Source organism: Ranitomeya imitator, chromosome 6, assembly GCF_032444005.1.
Source record: "Ranitomeya imitator isolate aRanImi1 chromosome 6, aRanImi1.pri, whole genome shotgun sequence".
NCBI classification, from domain to species: domain Eukaryota; kingdom Metazoa; phylum Chordata; class Amphibia; order Anura; family Dendrobatidae; genus Ranitomeya; species Ranitomeya imitator.
The window spans coordinates 60,112,522-60,137,002 of record NC_091287.1 but is presented as its reverse complement, the minus strand read 5'-3'; the positions used below and the strand labels follow the sequence as shown (position 1 = coordinate 60,137,002).

The following is a 24,481-nucleotide window of genomic DNA, read 5'->3' as shown; positions in this document are numbered from 1 at the left end:
TTGCGCCTGCTCCATCACACACACAGGCCGGTATCACACACACTGCGCCTGCTCCATCACACACACAGGCCGGTATCACACACACTGTGCTCTGCTCCATCACACACACAGGCCGGTATCACACACACTGCGCCTGCTCCATCATACACACAGGCCGGTATCACACACACTGCGCTCTGCTCCATCACACACACAGGCCGGTATCACACACACTGCGCTCTGCTCCATCACACACACAGGCCGGTATCACACACATTGCGCCTGCTCCATCACACACACAGGCCGGTATCACACACACTGCGCCTGCTCCATCATACACACAGGCCGGTATCACACACACTGCGCTCTGCTCCATCATACACACAGGCCAGTATCACACACACTGCGCCTGCTCCATCACACACACAGGCCGGTATCACACACACTGCGCTCTGCTCCATCATACACACAGGACGGTATCACACACACTGCGCCTGCTCCATCATACACACAGGCCGGTATCACACACACTGCGCTCTGCTCCATCACACACACAGGACGGTATCACACACACTGCGCCTGCTCCATCATACACACAGGCCGGTATCACACACACTGCGCTCTGCTCCATCACACACACAGGCCGGTATCACACACACTGCGCCTGCTCCATCATACACAGGCCGGTATCACACACACTGCGCCTGCTCCATCACACACACAGGCCGGTATCACACACACTGCGCTCTGCTCCATCATACACACAGGCCGGTATCACACACACTGCGCCTGCTCCATCATACACACAGGCCGGTATCCCACACACTGCGCTCTGCTCCATCATACACACAGGCCGGTATCACACACACTGCGCTCTGCTCCATCCTGACAGTCTGACAGCAGGCGGGGGGCGTGGCAGTGCCACCTGGAGCGCCTAATGGACGTTCGTTTTGACCAATGACTGCAGAGGTACAGCATCCAATCGGCGCCGACTTTGTGGAGCTGGTGTGTGACAGGCCAGGAAGGGGGCGGGACTTCCGTTGTCAAGGCAAATGTCCGGAGCTGCTGTGCGTGTGCGGGGTAGTGAACAGGAGGTGGGAGCCCGGGCTGCTCGTACGGCTGCTGTGCAGGTACCGGGGGCTGCCGGGTGGGTGATGGGGGGATCGGGGGTGCAGGGCGGTGAGGGGAGGGTGGAAACAGCAGCTGCACGGTAGGAGGATGGGGGATGACAGCACTGGGCACTGAGGACCAGACACTAAGGATACAGGGAGCAGCCGCTCGACATTGGTGCATGTCACGACTGCTAATCACCTGTCTTCACATCTCCCTGCTGCTCACTGGTGACCAATGTAGCTGCACCCTACATATACAGGCAGTGGTGACCCCAATGCAGGCAGGCAGAGATCCCCCCCGTGCAGGCGGGCAGTGGTGACCCCAATGCAGGCAGGCAGAGATCCCCCCCCGTGCAGGCGGGCAGTGGTGACCCCAATGCAGGCAGGCAGAGATCCCCCCCGTGCAGGCGGGCAGTGGTGACCCCAATGCAGGCAAGCAGAGATCCCCCCGTGCAGGCGGGCAGTGGTGACCCCAATGCAGGCAGGCAGAGATCCCCCCCCCCCCCGTGCATGCGGGCAGAGATCACCCTGTGCAGGCGGGCAGAGATCACCCCTCAAAGGCGGGCAGTGGTGACCCCAATGCAGGCGGGCAGAGATCCCCCCCCTTTGCAGGCGGGCAGTGGTGACCCCAATGCAGGCGGGCAGAGATCCCCCCGTGCAGGCGGGCAGTGGTGACCCCAGTGCAGGCGGGCAGAGATCCCCCCTGTGCAGGCGGGCAGTGGTGACCCCAATGCAGGCGGGCAGAGATCCCCCCCCCCCAATGCAGGCAGGCAGAGATTCCCCCCCCCCGTTCAGGCGGGCAGTGGTGACCCCAATGCAGGCAGGCAGAGATCCCCCCCGTGCAGGCAGGCAGTGGTGACCTCAATGCAGGCGGGCAGAGATCCACCCCCCCCCCAATGCAAGCAGAGATCCCCCCGTGCAGCAGGCGGACAGTGGTGACCCCAATGCAGGCGGGCAGAGATCCACCCCCCCCCATGCAGGCGGGCAGAGATCCACCCCCCATGCAGGCGGGCAGAGATCTCCTCCGTGCAGGTGGGCAGTGGTGACCCCAATGCAGGCGGGCAGAGATCCACCCCCCCAATGCAGGCAGGCAGAGATCCCCCCCGTGCAGGCGAGCAGTGGTGACCCCAATGCAGGCGGGCAGAGATCCCCCCCCTGTGCAGGTGGGCAGTGGTGACCCCAGTGCAGGCGAGCAGAGATCACCCCTCGCAGGCGGGCAGAGATCACCCCTCGCAGGCGGGCAATGGTTGACCCCCTGCCCAGGCAGGCGGTGGTAACCTCAATAATCTGGGAGAAATGATCATGTCATCGCTTGTCATCTTAGTTTTTTTTTTTTTTTTGTATCGTTTTCTTTTGGGCCAAATTAATCACAAATAATTTTTGGTGATGTGCTGCAAATGCTAAGATATATTTTATCTTTGCAGCATAACTGAGCAAAGCGTTTGTGACACGCTGACAAGTAATGTAGTCTGAAGCTTCTGGATGACGGAATCCACCATAAGTCCAAGCAAAACCAAATAGTTATAAGGGGGCTGTCTGCTTATCTTATTAAATGGGTAATTGCTACATTTTTGTAGAAGCGAGAAACTGTACAACTTACGTCTTGTTAAAAATCCTCTCCTTTCTCATGGGCAGGGGGATTGCCACCTCTGCAGTCTATCAGCAGTGGTCGGCCTCATAGGCAAATGTGCTGTGCTTACAAGCTCTCTACAATAGAACTTATGCTTGCTGCTCCGTTGCTGTCCGGATCCCTGCAGCCAACTGGCCTCAGGGTTCCCACGCTGCAGTGACAGCGCACACATCACTAGTCCCGAATGTCAATCTTCAGGATAGCACCGCCCCTTCCAGGATGTCTGGAGGCTGGATAGAGGTGCACTCCTAACAAGGAGATGAGACAATCCCTTTAAAGGGAACCTGTCACCCCGTTTTTTCAGATTGAGCTATAAATACTGTTAAATAGGGCCTGCGCTGTGCGTTACTATAGTGTATGTAGTGTACCCTGATTCCCCACCTATGCTGAGAAATACATTACCAAAGTCGCCGTTTTCGCCTGTCAATCAGGCTGGTCTGGTCAGGTGGGCGTGTTCACAGCGCTCTTTTCTTCCCCAGCTTTCCGTTGGTGGCGTAGTGGTGTGCGCATGTCCAGAGTTCCGACTTCCCTGCGCCCACGTGAAGACACAGCGCGCGATCTGCGCTGTAATCCCTTGCATCGGTGGGGGCGGCCATCTTCCTGTGGCCGCGCGTGCGCAGATGGAGTACTCTGCTGCACGGGGCTTCAGGAAAATGGCCGCGGGCAGCCGCGCGTGCGCATTAGAGATCGCGGCGGCCATTTTCCCAAAGCCGAGTTTGCATCTCGGCTTTGGGAAAATGGCGGCCGCGATCTCTAATGCGCACGCGCGGCTGCCCGCGGCCATTTTCCTGAAGCCCCGTGCAGCAGAGCACTCCATCTGCGCACGCGCGGCCCCAGGAAGATGGCCGCCCCCACCGATGCAAGGGATTACAGCGCAGATCGCGCGCTGTGTCTTCACGTGGGCGCAGGGAAGTCGGAACTCTGGACATGCGCACACCACTACGCCACCAACGGAAAGCTGGGGAAGAAAAGAGCGCTGTGAACACGCCCACCTGACCAGACCAGCCTGATTGACAGGCGAAAACGGCGACTTTGGTAATGTATTTCTCAGCATACATGGGGAATCGGGGTACACTACATACACTATAGTAACGCACAGCGCAGGCCCTATTTAACAGTATTTATAGCTCAATCTGAAAAAACGGGGTGACAGGTTCCCTTTAACTTAAAGTGAATCTGTCAGCAGTATTTTACTCTCCAACCTATTTATATGTGAATCTGGCTCCTGCAAAAACAAGTCCGTCCTCACCTTTTAGCTAGGCGGTCCTTTTTTCTGTTATTGAGAAATCAGCATTTGAATCAGTATGCAAATGAAGCTGAAGTGCTTTCAGGTCGGGGAAGCACTTCCCATACCTCTCACTGCGGCTCTATTCCCCGCCTGCGCTGCCTCCTTCTACTTGTCTGACCACTCCTTTATCTGTGTGATGTCAATCAGGAGGATGCAGCGCTGGGCAGGGAATAGAGCCGCAATGACGGAGGCTTTGGAAGTGCTTTCATGCCCTGAAAGCACTTCAGCTTAATTTGCATATTGATTCAAATGCTGATTTCTCGCTAGCTAGGATGTATTGTTAATAGGTGGAGAATTTAGGGTATAGTGTATGTGCACGATTTGGTTTATTTACAGGCCTGTCCTAAACCGTGTTCACACGTAGCATAAACGCTGCCTTTTTTTGCTTTATTTTCGGTATATATTCTTCTGAAAGAAATGTGTAAAATAAAGAACTTGCTTTAAAGTGAAAAATCAAAGATTTTCTGATCTTCAGTGAAAAAGGATCAAGTAAAGGGGGGATGCAGGAAACCCCTCGACAGTCGGAGAAGATTGTTACTGCATGGTTTGGTGCTGGCACCTGCACACATGGCCCTATGTTTCCAGCCACTAGATCCTGCGCTGAATATTTAATTAGGAGTCTTTTTTTTTTTTTCTTCAAATTGTCTGAAATCTGATATTTCTGCCACTACGTCCCTCGGGGCGCGTTCACACGTAGCGGACGCGCTGCAGATTTCACATCCAGATACACTGGGGATTTTCCGCTCAGAATATTACAGTACCGGGAAAGGGGATGAGGTTTTACCAAATCTTGTTTGCACTATGCATAAAATAATCTGCCCAACATTGGCCGGCGGTGCGTCATCACCGATTACAGAACATCAATTTATACTGTGTAATTTTTCTCGAAGAGCAAATTGTGACGCGGGTTTTTTTTTTTTTTGGGGGGGGGGGCTCAAGAGACCTTCGGTTGGTCTGTAGAGGACGATCTGCCTCGGTTCATGATATTTGGACATCTAAATTCAGCTTAATTCTGATTAAGCCGCGTTCACATACGGAGCCAATGGTTTTTTTTTTTTTGCTGCACTGTGGTTACCACACCTCTGATGCTGGTAGACTCTAGGACACATCGCAGTCACATTGCTTTTTTTTTTTTATTTTTTTTTTATTTTTTAGCTCTAGGTTATGCCGCCATTTTGTCCAGAGTTGCAGCAAAATTCTGTGGTTGAAATTTAGTATGACTCCATCATCTGAGTGTAGAACACCTCACTAGTGACCATGTAGGTCGGCATCCAGATTTGTGACAGATGTCTGAACAGAATATTTAAGTCATGACTCTACAGAAGAAGAGAACTGGTGGACATTGGGGATTGTTTAATTGTAGGTGAAATAATGGTTGTTTCTCTGCGGCCTTTCTCCCAATGTCTGCCTGCAGAGGATCTGAGTGCTACCCTATATCTACGACTCCTTACTGCATGGGGCTTCTAAGTCAGCACCGACATAAAAAAAAAAAATAAAAAAATATATATATATATATATATATATATATATATATATATATATATATATATATATATATATATATATATTTCAGATTTGAAATTCCACTTAAGCCTAATTGTTGCATATTTAGTCATTACTGGTTTAATTAAAGGGAATATGTCACTAACTTTTTGCTACCTCATCTCAGAGCAGCATGATGCAGGCAAAGTGGCCCTGAATCCAACGATGAATTACTTAGATTACTGGGTGCACACGTTCTGCCACAGAGGTCCTAGATATAGCAATGCGGCAGAGCTGATAAAGCTAACCCCGCCCACACCAGGCCCTGTATGTACATTGTCTATAATCACTGAGCAGCTTATCACAGGAGGGGGTGGAGTCAGACTAATATGCACGTGCAGTAGTCCAGCAATGATGATCACCATGTGATACAGCCTGATAAGTGACACAACAGTGAAATCTGTGTTTTACCCCCTTCTTCATGGTGTCCTCAGGTTATACAGCAAGAGCCTGCTGACAGATTCCCTTTTAAGTGGGATAAATAATGTATTCTGTGCATTGTCAGGAGTTCTGGACAGAATGCGAGTAATGTTTGGGCCCTTTTCACACTGGAATTAAAATACCATCCAACTAATTGCTGCCTGATTATGTATAGACGGGCACATAACTTGTTGCACGCTTCTTCTTGGAAGTATGAGGCAGAGAATGGAATCCTCACCAGTGTGCAAAATGCATTATCCGTCCGTCACTGGGATGAAGCGGAGCCAGGTTACAATGTCGCCCCTTCAGCGCTCCCTGGAGGGCTTTCACACTATCTTTGAGGACGGTGTCACTATGCGCATGTGATTGCTGTACTTGTAAGTCTATAGCAAAGGATTGAAAAGCCAAATTACATCGTTTTTGGTATTATTGTTTTTTAGTGGACTACTTAAACACTTTTCAATGTATCCTTAAATTGTCACTGTTTTTTTTTCTATGTAATCTGAGAACCTCATAATGTAGGGGCAGAGATCCTGATTCCAGTGCTGTCACATACTGGTCTTTATGGTGTGATCATTTTACAATCGCTGCTTTCCCTGTTGCAGATCTCTTCTCTGAACGTGGAGCTCTGTATAACCCCGCCCACACCACTGATTGCCAGCTTCCTGTGTACACTGTGCATAGGCAGAAAGCTGCCAATCAGGGGTGGGGGCGGGGTTATACAGAGCAGATGACCAGGAGACATGTGAGCACTAGTCCTGTAGAGCTAATCTGCTGATTAAAACAGATTTTACGGAAACAGCAGAACACAGCACATTAAGTGACACATCGCTAGAATCTGTTCTCAGCCCCTGCATAATTCTGCTCTCAGACTACATAGGAAACTACTATTGGCAGATTCTCTTGGTGCCAATTCTCCACCAACTCTTTTTTTTCCACATACAGCTAAAAAAAAATCAGCAAAATTCTTGGTGTTAGGTATTTGTAGCAAATGTAGCGTGCAATCAGGACAGGCTGGACTCTTTAGATTTCTTCCTGAGTGTTTTTTTTTCTTGCCCTCTGCTGTTTTGTGAGCTTTGCAAATTCTGAAAAATGTATTCTGCTGTAAAAAAGCAATAAATGTAAACATTAAAGGAGTTCTCCAGGTTTGGCACGAAAGTCTGCAGTCACATTTCGACTAGACTTGATCAACCTCTCTTGATTTGCTTGTATTGAGCGAGGCTGAGCACGTCTAGTTGGAATGTGGCTGTGAGTGTGCACATCGCATGACCCCCGCTGCCGGCACAGAGGATCCTGACCGCTCACGCTTTGCATGATGTGAGGACTCGCAAGCTTTCATGCCAACCTTAGGGACCATGGTGCCCGGCTGATGTAACCTGCATCCTGACAGTGCCGGTTCTGGAGGAAACTAGCAGCAGCGGTAATTGAGCCGTCACCTGACGGTCGCTGTATGAAGGAGACGTAATCCCGGTCCTCCTCTATTCTGGATATTATTCTTAGATTTCTAATCAAACCCTTCCACGTGTTTTGGGTGGGACCTGATCTCGATGAGAGCAGTAAAGCGCTGTTCTCTCTCGCCCGTCCCACGCTGCCGTGCCCTGCTATTTTCACTCTTCTGATAGAGTTCATTGAAAGTTCTCTCCTTGCCTGCCAGAGTTACTTAGAAACTGGTCCTTCCCAGTGACGCAGTGTTTCCATGGGTGGCAGCGGCTTGTGCTGCGACAGACGGGACTGTGAGGACCCTTATTACCGCAGTGGTTTAGGCCCAAACACAGGCTTGGACTGGCCCACGGGGGTACTGGAGAATCCTCTGGTGGGCCGCCCTGTAGGCGTGCTAGTGAGCAGTTCTATTACGCTTGCTTTATAATTTGCAGAAAAAAATTCTAATTTATTAAACAAGCTAGACAAATGAATATTACACAGAAGCAAAAGTAAACTTGTGTATTAGGGTCTTGTTTTTTGCTTGGAACTGATAGTGGGCCCCGAGAATCAATGTTACTGGTGGGGTGTTGCCAACCCAGTCCGACACTGCTCACACCCTCCCCTCGTCATCAGGGCAAGTTCTGGTTTCATTCTCTAGTGACTCTAGAGTCTAGTCATTGATCTTGGGAGAGTGTATGTGAGGTAATATTACCTGCTCCCTTTTTTATCTCAGCCCAACTTGACTTTTTCAGTCACCAATTTCACTTTTCGAAAAATGGCCAATTCCACCTCCCCCCCCCCCCCCAATTGGTGAGGTATTCATTTTGCGTGACGAGCATCGCTATGGCACTGCGGTTGTCCGTCTCCGCCCGAAATCTAGGCCAGCACAGGGTGGATGGACCACCCTAGTACTGTAGGGCCACCCTAGTACTGTAGGACCACCCTAGTACTTAAGGACCACCCTAGTACTGTGGGGCCACCCTAGTACTGTGGGGCCACCCTAGTACTGTGGGGCCACCCTAGTGCTGTGGGACCACCCTAGTGCTGTGGGACCACCCTAGTGCTGTGGGACCATCCTAGTACTGTGGGACCACCCTAGTACTGTAGGGCCACCCTAGTACTGTAGGACCACCCTAGTACTGTAGGACCACCCTAGTGCTGTGGGGCCACCCTAGTGCTGTGGGGCCACCCTAGTGCTGTGGGGCCACCCTAGTGCTGTGGGGCCACCCTAGTGCTGTGGGGCCACCCTAGTGCTGTGGGGCCACCCTAGTGCTGTGGGGCCACCCTAGTACTGTGGGGCCACCCTAGTACTGTGGGGCCAGCCTAGTACTGTGGGGCCACCCTAGTACTGTGGGGCCACCCTAGTACTGTGGGACCACCCTAGTACTGTGGGGCCACCCTAGTACTGTGGGGCCACCCTAGTACTGTGGGGCCACCCTAGTACTGTGGGGCCACCCTAGTACTGTGGGGCCACCCTAGTACTGTAGGACCACCCTAGTACTGTGGGGCCACCCTAGTACTGTGGGACCACCCTAGTACTGTAGGGCCGCCGTTGCCTGTGCTGCAGATGGCGCCTACCTTTAGGGTTAGGCCTCATTCAGTCGTCTGATCTCACATACGGGTTTTACATGGATTGAAGTTGCGCTTGTTATAATCTAGGCGACAGTCCACAAATCTGTGTTTCTATGAGGACCGAACTTCGGGAAAAAATGGAGACATGACTATTTTTGATCCAAATCACTGGTCAAACTCGCCGACTCAAATAAATAGATCAAGTGTAAAACATAGACAGATGCAGATGTCGTCCGCGTGCGGTCTGTCTCTGTCCAGACCCGACCATACATATTGGTGCCTCAGGCGGCTTTATTTTATTTCTTTTACTTGCCTGTATAGCAGACATTGGCATCGCTGTCCCCATTGGGGCTCACAATCCAGATTCCCTATCAGTATGTCTTTGGAGTGTTTGGGGAAACTGGAGGAAATCTACTAAAACACGGGGAGAAGATAAACTCCTTGCAGATGTTGTCCTTGGTGGTCTTTGACCCTTGGTCCCCAGCGCTGCCATGCTACAGTGCTAACCACTGAGCCACCGTGCCTGCCAAATTTCTCTGAATATTACTGTGTCAGGGAGGCGACCTAGAAGCCTGTACCGCAGCGCCTGCTGATCCATGAAATTCTTGAAAGCTACGTTGTGCTTTGGCCCCATACACATTTGTTTTGGGAGCTGCGACGTGATCAGCATAAAGTTTAATCATTTGGAGGAGCATAAAACAAATCCTGTTTCTCCAGATGGATGACTCTTAAAGGGAACCTGAGCCGTTGTACATGCAGAGCTACCTGAGGGCGGCGAGCCTTAAAGCTGGTGGAACTGACTGATCTGTAGGTTTGTGGGGAAAGCTTCTGCTGGAGGCTCCAGGTACACATCCCACATCCTTGTCATCCGAGCTGCATTCGTTTTTTGATTGTTCCCGGTTTTGTCACTGACGCAGATAGTGTTTCATCCATTGACTCTTTTCAGTGGATCCATTAGGCCTGTTTCACACGTCAGTGGCTCCGGTACATGAGGTGACAGTTTCCTCACGTACCGGAGCCACTGACTCACGTAGACACATAAAAATCAATGCATCTGTGCAGATGTCATTGTTTTTTTGCAGACCGTGTCTCCGTGTGCCAAACACAGAGACATGTCCGTGTTCGTGGGAGCGCATGTATTACACGGACCCATTAAAGTCAATGGGTCCGTGTAAAACATGTACCACACACGGACGTTGTCCGTGTGCAGTCCGTGTGCCGTGCAGGAGACAGCACTACATTAAGCGCTGTCCCCCCACTGGTGCTGAAGCCGCGATTCATATCTTCCCTGCAGCAGCGTTTGCTGCAGAGAAGATATGAATAATAGTGTTTAAAATAAAGATCTATGCGCCCCCCGCCCTCCCACCCCCTGTGCGCGCCCCTCCCCCCTCCCCCCGCTGTTCTGAAAATACTCACCCGGCTCCCTCGTTGGCTGTCGCTGCTTCCTCTCCTGGCCGCATCTTCTCCTGTATGCGGTCACGTGGGGCCGCTCATTTACAGTAATGAATATGCGGCTCCACCTCCCATAGGGGTGGAGCCGCATATTCATTACTGTAATCGGTGGCCCAACGTGACCGCATACAGGAGAAGATGCGGCCAGGAGAGGAAGCAGCGACAGCCAACGAGGGAGCCGGGTGAGTATTTTCAGAACAGCGTTGCATAGATCTTTATTTTAAACACTATTATCTATATCTTCTCTGCAGCAAACGCTGTTGCAGGGAAGATATGAATCGGGGCTTCAGTACCAGATGCTGGTACGTGTGGTACCCAACATGGTGCGTGTGGTACCCAGTGGGCACACAGGCGGCACACGTGTGCCGCACGTGTGCCACAGAAACGTAGGGGCACACGGACACGGATAATTCCGGTACCGATTTTTATTTTTTTTTTCCGGTACCAGAATTATCTGGACGTGTGAAACCGGCCTTAAACAGATGGAGCTCCGACGTAGAAGGGTTCAGACAAGCAGAATAAAAATCGTCCAACTTTCATCGGTTTTGTCACCATGTGTCCGTTTTTACATCCATGTGACATTGGTATTTATACGTCCATGGGATAAAATGTTAAAAATTGCAATATATCCATAAAAATCAGATCCTATATGGATGGTCTGAATTTTATTTTTTTTAATTTGCTCATCCATAGGCTTGCATAGACTATTCTCATCCGAAATACAAAAGAGAATAGTTCATGCTGCACCCATACAGAAAAAAATTGTCATCGTTAATTTTATTTATTGTGATCACTCCTTATTCTGGACTTAGGAGTCCAGTGGGTGGTCCTGACCGGTAATCCAGTCTTCCCTGTGTGCGCACTCACTAGGTAGGACCGCCCACTGGACTCCTAAGGAGACTTTGAAATCTGAAAGGTCCAATAAATGTTTATGGAAGCAGACAGCCTAGATGTGACCTAATACACCCACCAAAGTGAGGAGAATGCACCCTATGTTAATGGCTTACCATATACCGGCTTTTATTGTGAATTTATCGAATGGACAACCCCTTATGATATAACTTGATATGTTGCTTCAGACGTTTCTTTCTTTTTAATTTTAGGACAATTGCTCCATCTATCAGACATTATAAAACCCTAATGGGCCAGGAGGACCGCTCTGCTTAAAACCGGTGAGTGGATCATTCCCTAGTGGGAATATAACATGGTATCTGATATGTCCTACAGAAGATGGTATTAGTGGGGTCCATCCACGGAGACCTCCGGCAATAGCACTGAATCGTCATAATTGTATTGAAAAACAAAAATAGTTGCCTTTTCATCTGTGCCCTATAGCCGAGGGCGACCGTATGGTGTATAGGAGGAGACCAGTCCTGTTGTATGGTGTATAGAAGACCAGTCCTGTTGTATGGTGTATAGATGGTGTATAGGAGGAGACCAGTCCTGTTGTATGGTGGATAGGAGGAGACCAGTCCTGTTGTATGGTGTATAGGAGAAGACCAGTCCTGTTGTATGGTGTATAGATGGTGTATAGGAGGAGACCAGTCCTGTTGTATGGTGTATAGGAGAAGACCACTCCTGTTGTATGGTGTATAGGAGAAGACCACTCCTGTTGTATGGTGTATAGGAGAAGACCACTCCTGTTGTATGGTGTATAGGAGAAGACCACTCCTGTTGTATGGTGTATAGGAGAAGACCACTCCTGTTGTATGGTGTATAGGAGAAGACCACTCCTGTTGTATGGTGTATAGGAGAAGACCACTCCTGTTGTATGGTGGATAGGAGAAGACCACTCCTGTTGCATGGTGGATAGGGGGAGACCACTCCTGTTGCATGGTGGATAGGGGGAGACCACTCCTGTTGCATGGTGGATAGGGGGAGACCACTCCTGTTGCATGGTGGATAGGGGGAGACCACTCCTGTTGCATGGTGGATAGGGGGAGACCACTCCTGTTGCATGGTGGATAGGGGGAGACCACTCCTGTTGCATGGTGGATAGGGGGAGACCACTCCTGTTGCATGGTGGATAGGGGGAGACCACTCCTGTTGCATGGTGGATAGGGGGAGACCACTCCTGTTGCATGGTGGATAGGGGGAGACCACTCCTGTTGCATGGTGGATAGGGGGAGACCACTCCTGTTGCATGGTGGATAGGGGGAGACCACTCCTGTTGCATGGTGGATAGGAGGAGACCACTCCTGTTGCATGGTGGATAGGAGGAGACCACTCCTGTTGCATGGTGGATAGGAGGAGACCACTCCTGTTGCATGGTGGATAGGAGGAGACCACTCCTGTTGCATGGTGGATAGGAGGAGACCACTCCTGTTGCATGGTGGATAGGAGGAGACCACTCCTGTTGCATGGTGGATAGGAGGAGACCACTCCTGTTGCATGGTGGATAGGAGGAGACCACTCCTGTTGCATGGTGGATAGGAGGAGACCACTCCTGTTGCATGGTGGATAGGAGGAGACCACTCCTGTTGCATGGTGGATAGGAGGAGACCACTCCTGTTGCATGGTGGATAGGAGGAGACCACTCCTGTTGAGGACCCTCATAGCTTGGTGCTGGGAGCCTATCGGAGGTTTTGCATTAGGGCTCATGAACTTCATCTTATGCCAGTGTTGAGAAGCCACGTTTAATATTAAGCTTTATTAACTTGGTTTAAGAAAAGAGGATCATAATTTTTTTTTTTCTACGCTAAATAACGCCTTTCTTGTGAGTGGATATGTCTGGTATTGCAGTTTAGCACTATTCACAGTCCAGACTTAACGTAATAGCTGTCTACAAATATCTGAAGGGCTGTCACAGTGTAGAGGGATCATCATTATTCTCATTTGCACATGGAAACACGAGAAGCAGTGGGAGAAGATACAGATTACATATTAGAAAACGCTTTTTGACAGTGAGGGTGATCAATGAGTGGAACAGGCGGCCACGAGAGGTGGTGAGTCCATTCACACACAGATCTAATGACAAAAAATAGTTATGCGAGCGGTTCTTTCATATGTAAATGAGCTTTTAAGATCTATAGGTCGGACATAGATCTCCCTGAGAATCTGCACCAGATATTATTTCAAATTAAAGGGGAGATCTCAGTGTGAGAAGTGTAGCTCAGGAGAGCAGACGGTCAGTCGTTACATGTCTCACACTGGCAACTCCCTATCATTTATAATATGCTTTGGGGCGATTCAGGTCTTTGATCTTAGCTCTATGTATAGATCTTAACAGCTTATTTACATACAAGAATAACGTGGGTTTCTCTGGAATAAGACATCGGATCCCAGACATCAAGGTATCATTTTATTTAACTTTCTATGACCTACAGCCTCATATAGACGGTTTAGGAGGGCTGATCCTACTGACAGATTCCATTTGAAAGCACTAATTTAAAAAAATAAAATAAATTTGTAATTAAATAATAGTGTAAAATACAGTGGTGCATAGTAAAATTAAAGCTAAACAAAAATTAAAATACCGGTAACCAAAAAATAAGTGCTGGATCAGAGCAGCAGAGCCGTTTTGTGTATGTTCAGGAGGAATGCTTGTAATGTATCCGCTGCCCGCACATTTGTTCTGTGTCACAGCGTTCATTGTTTGCATTGCTCCTGATTGCTTCTTGCATATCTCGCTGGCTGTGTTAGGGACGGTTCAGTGCTTTTCTAAACCATTAGACGCAGTTTGAATTCTTTATCTTTGACTTTGATTTCAGCCATGTAAGGCAAAAGCATCTTTCATTCAGATCGTTTCAGAAATTCTGTCTGTTCAATTCATCCATCCATTTTGTGTGTATGTATGTGTGTAAATGTAATATATGTGGACAAATTACACTGTGTGCAGAATTCTTAGGCAAGTTGTATTTTGATCACATGATACTTTTTATACATGTTGTCCTACTCCAAGCTATTCAGGCTTGAGAGCCAACTACCAATTAAGTAAATCAGGTGATGTCCATCTCTGTAATGAGGAGGGGTGTTGTGTAATGACATCAAAACCCTATATAAGGCCAGTTTCACACGTCAGTGGCTCCGGTACGTGAGGTGACCGTTTCCTCACGTACCGGAGACACTGACTCACATAGACACATTAAAATCAATGTGTCTCTGCACATGTCAGCGTGTTTTCACGGACCGTGTGTCCGTTTGAAAAACACGGAGACATGTCAGCGTTTGTGGGAACGCACGGATCACACGGACCCATTAAAGCCAATGGGTACGTGTAAAACACGTACCGCACACGGATGCTGTCCATGTGCAGTCTGTGTGCCGTGCAGGAGACAGCGCTACTGTAAGCGCTGTCCCCCCGCGTGTGGTGCTGAAGCCGGAATTCATCCCTTCTTCCCAGCAGCGTTCGCTGGAGAGAAGGAATGAATAATCTTTTTTTTTTTTTTTCTTTCCCCTTAAAAATAAAGTTTGTGCGTCTCCACCCGCCTCCCATCCCCTATGCGCCCCCCCAGCTTGCCAGGAAATACTCACTGACACCCAGCTCCAGCGATGTCTCCTCTCAGCGGCTGCAGCCTGTGCTGTGTGAGCGGTCACGTGGTCCCGCTCATTACAGTGAGGAATATGCGCATATTCCTCACTCTAATGAGCGGGACCACTTGACCGCTCACACAGGGCCTGCTGCCGGCGCTGAGTAGACATCACTGGAGCTGGGTGTCAGTGAGTATTTCCTGGCAAGCGGGGGGGCGCACAGGGGATGGGAAGCGGGAGGGGACGCACAAACTTTATTTTTAAGGGAAAAGAGAGAAAAAAAAGATTATTCATTCCTTCTCTCCAGCGAACGCTGCTGGGATGAAGGGATGAATACCGGCTTCAGCACCGCACGCAGGGGACAGCGCTTAACTGTAGCGCTGTCTCCTGCACGGTCAGTGTGGTCCTCAGTTGGCACACGGGCGGCACACGGCTGCTGCACGTGTGCCACATTGATGTGCTACGTAAGCACACGGACACGGATAATTCCGGTACCGATTTTTTTCCGGTACCGGAATTATCTGGACGTGTGGGACAGGCCTAAGGTGTGCTTAATTATTAGGCAACTTCCTTTCCTTTGGAAAAAAAAATGGGTCAGAAGAGAGATCTGACTGGCTCTGAAAAGTCCAAAATTGTGAGATGTCTTGCAGAGGGATGCAGCAGCGTTGAAATTGCCAAACTGTTGAAGCGTGATCACCGAACAATCAAGCGTTTCATGGCAAATAGCCAACAGGGTCGCAAGAAACGTGTTGGTCAAAAAAGGCGCAAAATAACTGCCCATGAATTGAGGAAAATCAAGCGTGAAGCTACCAAGATGCCATTTGCCACCAGTTTTGCCATATTTCAGAGCTGCGACGTTACTGGAGTAACAAAAAGCACACGGTGTGCGATACTCAGGGACATGGCCAAGGTAAGGAAGGCTGAAAAACGACCACCTCTGAACAAGAAACATAAGATAAAACGTCAAGACTGGGCCAAGAAATATCTTAAGACTGACTTTTCAAAGGTTTTGTGGACTGATGAAATGAGAGTGACTCTTGATGGACCAGATGGATGGGCCAGAGGCTGGATCAGTAATGGGCAGAGAGCTCCACTCCGACTCAATGCCAGCAAGGTGGAGGTGGGGTACTGGTATGGGCTGGGATCATCAAAGATGAACTTGTGGGACCTTTTAGGCTGTGTTCACACGTTCCGGTTTTTTTCGCGGTTTTTCCCTATAAAAACGCTATAAAACCGCAAAAAAAACGCATACAAGAAGCATCCCATCATTTAGAATGAATTCCGCATGTTTTGTGCACATGATGCGTTTTCTTCCGCATGAAAAACGCATCAGGCACAAAATCCGGACATGCTCATTCTTTTTGCGGGTTTTATGCGGATTTCCCACTGCAAAATGCATTGGGAAGTGTCCGGAAAAAACGCGACAAAAACGCGGCAAAAAACGCATGCGGTTTTCTTCCGGATTTCATGCAGAAAATGTCCGGTTTTTCACAGGAATTTTCTGCATGAATTCCTGAACGTGTGCACTTAGCCTTAGGGTTGAGGATGGAGTGAAGATCAACTCCCAGACCTACTGCCAGTTTCTGGAAGACTTCTTCAAGCAGTGGTACAGGAAGATGTCGGTATCGTTCAAGAAAAACATGATTTTCATGCAGGACAATGCTCCATCACATGCCTCCAACTACTCCACACGTAGCTGGCCAGTAAAGGTCTCAAAGAAGACAAAATAAAGACATGGTCCCCTTGTTCACCTGATCTGAACCCCATAGAGAACCTGTGGTCCCTCAAAATGTGAGATCTACAGGGAGGGAAAACAGTCCACCTCTCGGAGCAGTGTCTGGAGGCTGTGGTGGCTGCTGCACGCAATGTAGATCATAAACAGATCAAGCAACTGACAGAATCTATGGATGGAGGCTGTTGAGTGTCATCATAAAGAAAGGGGGCTATATTGGTCACTAATTTTTGGGAGTTTAATTTTTGCATGTCAAAAATGTTTATTTCTAAATTTTGTGCAGTTATAGTGGTTTACCTGGTGAAAATAAACAAGTGAGATGGGAATATATTTGGTTTTTATTAAGTTGCCTAATAATTCTGCACAGTAATAGTTACCTGCACAAACAGATATCCTCCTAAGATAGCCAAATCTAAAAAAAACCCACTCCAACTTCCAAAAATATTAAGCTTTGATATTTGAGTCTTTTGGGTTGATTGAGAACAGAGTTGTTGATCAATAATAAAAATAATCCTCTAAAATACAACTTGCCTAATAATTCTGCACACAGTGTAGATAAAAACAATTCGGAACCGACATTTGAATTTTTTTTCTACACTATCTTGATATTCACAAATCTAAGATGCTCTCCAAGTTTATTAAAAGGAACCTTTATACGTGTGGAAGTTTTGGTATGTCTGTATAGATGCTTGTCCCTCCCCACCTGCAAAACCTTTTCTGTAGAGGTCCAATGTACCAGACATGAGAAGGCAATAAGTGCTCTAGGGAGTGTCAGTGCATCAGGACGGCTTCCAAGTGCATTGACACACCCCCAGTGCACTTCTTGTCTAATTTGCATATGGCTTCTACACTAGATTTATCATGATTGGCACATCGGAGCTCTACAAAAAAAAATAATTTTTTTTTTCTTTTGGGGTTTGAAGACAACAGCCTAAACAGTCATGTGTCCACTTCCATACGTAGAACCGCATCTGCCGACCAGTCTATATTATTCCTAAAATATTGAGGCTTGTAACAATGGAAATATTAATAGAGGATAAGTTCCTGATCATGGGGGTCCAGTCACTGTCTAAATGCAGCGGATGTTCAGCATACGCTCCTCCGCGCCATTCATCCATTAAATAGGTGATCACTTATGAACCTGATACAAAACCTTTAATGGCGGTGTACAAGATAAGAAAAAGGGTGTCCTTTTTTTTTTTTTTTCCCCTTGTTCTGAACAGCGCCACATTTGTTCACAGGCCATGTCTGGTACTGCATCTTTGCAACATTCACTTTAATGTAGATGAGCTGCAAAACCAGAAAGGCCAATGGCAAAGTGATGTGCTGTTTTCAGAAATAAATAAACAAAAACAAAAAATTCAAATTTTAATCAGTAGACAGCCTGGTTATTTTAACCAGTTATGCTATCGCCCTCTTTTTAGGCTATTTTAGGTTTTGCAGTTCATGTTTTGTTTGCTTACTGCTTAGTTGTGGCCAGAGCCGGGCACAGTAGTGCGGTGCGGTCACAGCTGGGCTCCCGCCCTTATGTATATACAGGGTATTGGTTATTGGGAGTGCACCCTCTAATGAAATGTCTCACATTCCACATACTTTTCATGGCCATATTATAAATATTTTGCATTCTGTCTTTCCATCACTACGACCTTCTCCCTGTTCATTATTACTAAGCTCACTCAAGTTAAAGGGAACCTGTCATGTCATTTGTAGCATGTAAATTGTCCCAATGCGATGTTAGTGATGCAGTGTGCATTACTAACACGTTTTTTCCATTAAACTCAGCTGTAATTATTATAACATGCACTTTATATAGTTATATGGACTGACTCTGACTCCTAAAATATATAATAAATTTGGTACAGTAGCACAATGTAGGATGTGCGTAAATGTTTTCATAAAATGTCCTATAAATGTCTGTTCCGTTGCTGATCTAAGGATCTGGGCTTTTAGTTGAGATGAATCTGTGCTGCACTTTATGCACATGCTCAGTAGTGACCAGTGCTGTGGAGTCGGAGTTAAGATGAATCTGTGCTGCACTTTATGCACATGCTCAGTAGTGACCAGTGCTGTGGGGTCAGTCGTGGAGTCAGGGATATTGAGGCATCAGAGGTTTGGCTTACCGGCTCCACAGCCCTGATTATACACACCGATCTACATCTATCCCAGGCATTGGGAATACTACAGAGCAGAGTATGTAATGATTAGAGTATGTAATGATTAGAGTTGAGCAAATTTGTTCGGATTTAGTCGCCAAATCTGAATTTGCCATATTCGTGCCATATTTGTACCCTATTCGTACCAAATTTGTTTGATCAGTTCCAAACATATTCGGTAATTTCTGCTCCCATTGATTCTAATGACGTTCGGCTGTGTTCAAAGAATATTGCAATAACAATATTCGACGCCAATCGTAATCAGAACCAAATGATGAAAAATTCACTTAACTCTAGTAATGTTGCACAACTCCACTCTCTGTCCCTTTGTACAGTAGGTGCCAGCAGTGAGATCTGTGTGACTTGAGGAGAGCAGAGCTGTGTGTTAAAACAATCACAGCTATGCATCTATCCCATTGGGAAATAATGCCCTGATAGCTGGCGCTGATTCAGAGTAATGTATAAAGGACGCTGCAGCTCTCATCTCACAGCACTGACAGTGTGGTGGATGGAGAGCAGAGCTGTGTAGTACATTCATTTATCATAGACGCTTATCCTCTGCATCTATCCCAGGCTTTATTGTGGAGTAATGCCCTGATAGCTGGCGCAGATATGGAGTCATGTATGTGGAACACTGCAGTTCTCATTTCACAGCACTGAAGTTGTGGGGGTAGGAGAGCAGAGGTGTGCGTCATTACATACTCTGCAGTGTTCCCCAATAGATGCATATTGGCATGTGTAATAACACACGGCTCTGCTCTCCTCCTGGCACTGGTAATCACAGTAGATGCCAGTACTGAGATGAGTGTGACCTGGTTGGACACATCAGCCTTTACAAGTCACACAGAGGGAGTTGGTTTTAAATTTGAGGCGCTCATCAGTCCAAAATCCAGACTGAAAACCTTGTGAGACCCAACTTGTGCAGATGAGGCCATATTCCAATGCTGGATCCTTTCTGCTGTTGAACGGAGTGGGAATGGAGGGTTCTGCTCAGCTATTGGGATACATGCCCGGGCATCCTCGGGGCGTCTCTAGCAGGAAATCTCTGGAGCTTGTGAGCTGCAGGATGCCACCGTGCCCCGGGAGTCTTCAGTCTGCAGCTCGCGTGTTACATCTTCCTGGTCTCTGTGTGACGAGAGGCTGCGTGATTCCCGGGAGCTTTATGTATGTTGTTGAAAAATGATGAGAAATTACTCAATTAACGATTTAACCACCCAATAAAAATGCTGCCAGTTTGGGGATTTCCTCAGACAGTAAAGATTCTAGTAAGGGCTCGGTCAGGCGTCCGTTTTCCGTGTGCGAGTGCTATCCTTGTTTTTACCTAGCACAGTTTATAAGGCTGTTGATATGTCCTTTTTTTTTTTTCTTCTGGACTGAACGCATGCAAAATTGCAGAGACATGTCTATTATTTGGATGAAAATCGGCAATGTGAGACTATGGGCCGTGAAAAAATCGGACCGCACGCTGATTTTTTTTTTTTTTTTTTTTTTTAAGACTGCTAAGTAGGAGAAGGAAGAGGAAATTTTTAACATTTCTTATCTGAAAAAAGGCGGCTGAAACTCAGATGTCAGTCTGATAAAAATCTGACAAAACTGAATAAAATCACTAGTGAAATTAGGGCAGTTTTTCTAGTAGGAGAAAATCACTAACATCTGAATGAGCCCTAAGTGACATTTGTGGAAAAAAAAAAAAGTTTTAGAAGAGCGTGGAGGGGACTGGAGGATGTCACTCAAGCACCCGCGATATTCGGTGCATACCCGAGCACTCGATGTAAAATCAACACGAATCAAGCGTCAGAATCCGGAAAACTGTGACATTTACATCGGGTAAAAAACTATTTATAACATGTAGCGGGTCCTCACGTAGTCTCTGTATGGGCTGTGCCATAAAGACCACTCCTCGTGTATTGACCCTATCTATATGGGTTCCCCTCCTTGGAGTGAGCCCTTATGGGGTACCTGGCCTCTCCATGCATTACATGGACACCTAGTTACTTTGCCACCATGATATGTCATGGCAAGGGGACAATTGATTCCCAGTTAGTTTTATAAAAAAAAAAACGGCCAATTGGGAATCTAGGAAAGTGTAGGATCATAAATCCAATGGCTGTGATCTGTGATTGGGTTTATTAATGGCGAGCACTTTATGGAGGTTCTCCTGCATACGCTCAGCGGACGTTAATAATTCAGGTAAATCAACGTTGTTCCCGTCCTGGCTGTAATCCTATGTCGCTTCCATTAGCAGCTCTGCGGCAGATAAGTGCACTATATGTGATAAAGGCTTTGGACATTCATTGTGTATTGATTAAAGACGGGGAAGGAGGTGGAGGTGTCCAGACGGGTCATATTGTAAGGTAGATTTAACTACATAAGGGCTGTGTCTAGTGTGCATGTGTGAATAATCTTACATAATCCGAACTGACTCTTTCGGTCTGTGCACTTCTTTTTCTTTAAGGGGATATGTCCACCCTTTTGATGTAAGAGCCTATCAGCACATTTTTGCATGGAAGTCCTAGTATGGATGACTCTTGACCCCTTCTAAATAAAATAAATAAATAAATGATCTCCCACCCCCCCCCCCCTAAAAAAAAAAAACAAAAAACAAAAATCTTTTCCCCTTGTAGGTGTCACGAGTGTGTTGCATCCTTCTGGGAGACCTGGGGTTAGAAGATCACTACTTAATTTGAATAGCAGATCTTCCATTTGGCCTGTGTGTTTGTGTCCCATATTAAGTGGATTTGCTTTATTTTGGTGCTAAAGAGTTTAACAACCCTTTCTATGCTGCTCAGGAACTTGCAGCTCCTCTCCCTATAAAGCTTGGCCAGACCTTCTCTGCTTTGCCAGTGAAAGCTTTGCTTCCTATCCTCTTGGCGACACTGTGCTGAATAGGAGCTCATTGTTGCTACTGGAGATTGCGTGCTGTTTTTGGGTGTATGCTTACCTCATTATCCTATTCCCATTTGTCCTATCCTACCCTATATACCTCTCTACTATTGGTGAGTGTTTGTAGGTTTGTTGCTTCTGTTATCCCTGTGTAGTCTTTGTGTCTTATTTGTTATATTTCTGTCCCAGACCTCATGAGGTGGGGTGGGGGAACAAATCAGGGGTTAACAAGAGCACAGTAAGATCGGAGACTCTGGCCTCTCTATCCTCAAGAATACCCCCAGGACAGGGATAGATAGGGTCTCAGTTCCAGGGACAGTTTCAGGTCCTCCTTCCTTAAGGAAGACCTTCACAGCGTGACAGTAGTGATCAGGTTTAGCAGTCATGAGGAATCTAGCTGTTTCGGAAAGTGGGCACACCAGGTGAGGTGGATCTTCTATGCCAAAGGTCTGAATATTGGTACAGCAGCAGGCGGGTGTTGCAGGCGGTAAACAGCAGAGTTACTGGAGGCAAATTAAAAGTCTACAAGGGTCCCTGGAAGACACAAGCAGAGAGGAGATGTCCTGGAGGCCTGCAGGTGGACTCGTAGAGGCAAACTAAAAGTCTTAAAGAGATCCTGGAGGACTCAAGCGGAAAGGAGACGTCCTGGAGACGACTGACAAGCAGCAGGGTTACTAGAAGCCGCTGACCAACAGGGGTATTCCTGAATAACACGGACAGGGAGCAAGGATACTGGACAGACAAGTAACTCGGGGATTGGAAACCACAGGCGACCAGAAGACTGCCTGGAACCTGTGGACTGCAACAGTGCACTAGTACTAGTAATACCAAGACCCAGGTGAGCGTCTCAGGAGACCTTACATAGGCCTAGGAATTAAACACCAGGGAGCACACGAACACTAGAATAGAAAATGTATGCAAATCAGATTGGAAGCGCAATGGGGGCGTGGTAATGCACTTTCAGCCTTATTTGCATATGGCTTCTACACTAGATTTCTCTTGTTTGGCACAAATTGAATCTCTGAGAAATAAAAAAAACAACAAAAAAAAACTTTAATTTTGGGGGCAAATCCCTACAGTTATATCACCCCTATTTCTATGTAAAAATTGTTCTGATTGGTAACCTTTTTAATATTCTTGAAAAAAAAAAAAAATCCTCTGCTATTTCTCCTGGAAATGTTTGATTGAATTTACAACTGGATGATACAGTTAGGTCCATATATATTTGGACAGAGACAACATTTTTCTAATTTTGGTTCTAGACATTACCACAATGAATTTTAAACAAAACAATTCAGATGCAGTTGAAGTTCAGACTTTCAGCTTTCATTTGAGGGTATCCACAATAAAATTGGATGAAGGGTTTAGGAGTTTCAGCTCCTTAACATGTGCCACCCCTGTTTTTAACCCCTTCACCCCCGGAGCTTTTTCCGCTTTTTCATTTTCGTTTTTTGCTCCCCTCCTTCCCAGAGCCATAACTTTTTTTGTTTTTCCGTCAATATGGCCATGTGAGGGCTTATTTTTTGCGGGACGAGATGTACTTTTGAACGACATCATTGATTTTACCATGCCATGTAACAGAAAATGGGAAAAAAATTCCAAGTGTGATGAAATTGCAAAAAAAGTGCAATCTCACACTTGTTTTTTGTTTGGCTTTTTTGCTAGGTTCACTAAATGCTAAAACTAACCTGCCATTATGATTCTCCAGGTCATTACGAGTTCATAGACACCAAACATGTCTAGGTTATTTTTTATCTAAGTGGTGAAAAAAAATTCCAAATTTTGCTAAAAAAAAAAAAAAAAAAAAAAAAAAATGCGCGATTTTCCGATACCCGTAGCTTCTCCAATTTTCGTCATCTGGGGTCAGGTGAGGGCTTATTTTTTGCGTGCCGAGCTGGCGTTTTTAATGATACCATTTTGGTGTAGATACGTTCTTTTGATCACCTGTTATTGCATTTTAATGCAATGTCGCGGCGACCAAAGAAACGTAATTTTGGCGTTTTGATTTTTTTTCTCGCTACGTCATTTAGCGGTCAGGTTAATCCTTTGTTTTTATTGATAGATCGGGCGATTCTGGACGCGGCGATACCAAATATGTGTATGTTTGATTTTTTTTTAATTGTTTTATTTTGATTGGGGCGAAAGGGGGGTGATTTGAACTTTTATATATTTTTTATTTTTTTTATATTTTTAATCACTTTTTTTGTTAAATTTTGGCATGCTTCAATAGCCTCCGTGGGAGGCTAGAAGCATGCATAACTCGATCGGCTCTGCTACATAGAGGTGAAGTACAGATCACCTCTATGTAGCAGAAATGCAGGGTTGCTTTGAACGCCGACCACAGGGTGGCGCTCAAAGCAATCGGCCATCAACAACCATAGAGGTCTCAAGGAGACCTCTGGTTGTTATGGCGATGCACTGCTGACCCCCGATCATGTGACGGGGGTCCGCAGTGCGAGCACTTCCGGCCGCGCGGCCGGGAGCGCTAGTTAAATGCCGCTGTCAGCGCTTGACGGCGGCATTTAACTAGTTAATGGGCGCGGGCGGATCGCGATTCCGCTCGCGCTCATTGCGCGCACATGTCAGCTGTACAAAACAGCTGACATGTCGCGGCTTTGAGGTGGGCTCACCGCCGGAGCCCACTTCAAAGCAGGGGATCTGCCAGCTGACGTACTATTCCGTCAGCTGGCAGAAAGGGGTTAAAGGGACCAAAAGTAATTGGACAATTGACTCCAAGGCTATTTCATGGACAGGTGTGGGCAATCCCTTCGTTATGGCATTCTCAATTAAGCAGATAAAAGGCCTGGAGTTGATTTGAGGTGTGGT

At 47.1% G+C, this 24,481-nt stretch overlaps 1 protein-coding gene across 2 annotated transcripts in view; it reads left to right on the top strand.

The window, feature by feature from the left end:
* The first annotated feature begins 1,026 nt into the window (after positions 1–1,026).
* Positions 1,027–24,481, top strand: part of WDR37 (WD repeat domain 37) — a 158,466-nt gene continuing 135,011 nt past the window's right edge. For both annotated transcript variants that reach the window (XM_069729700.1, XM_069729699.1), the window contains exons 1-2: positions 1,027–1,109; positions 11,521–11,589. The gene's annotated coding sequence lies outside the window, so the exon portion shown is untranslated. The remainder of the gene's footprint in view (positions 1,110–11,520; positions 11,590–24,481) is intronic.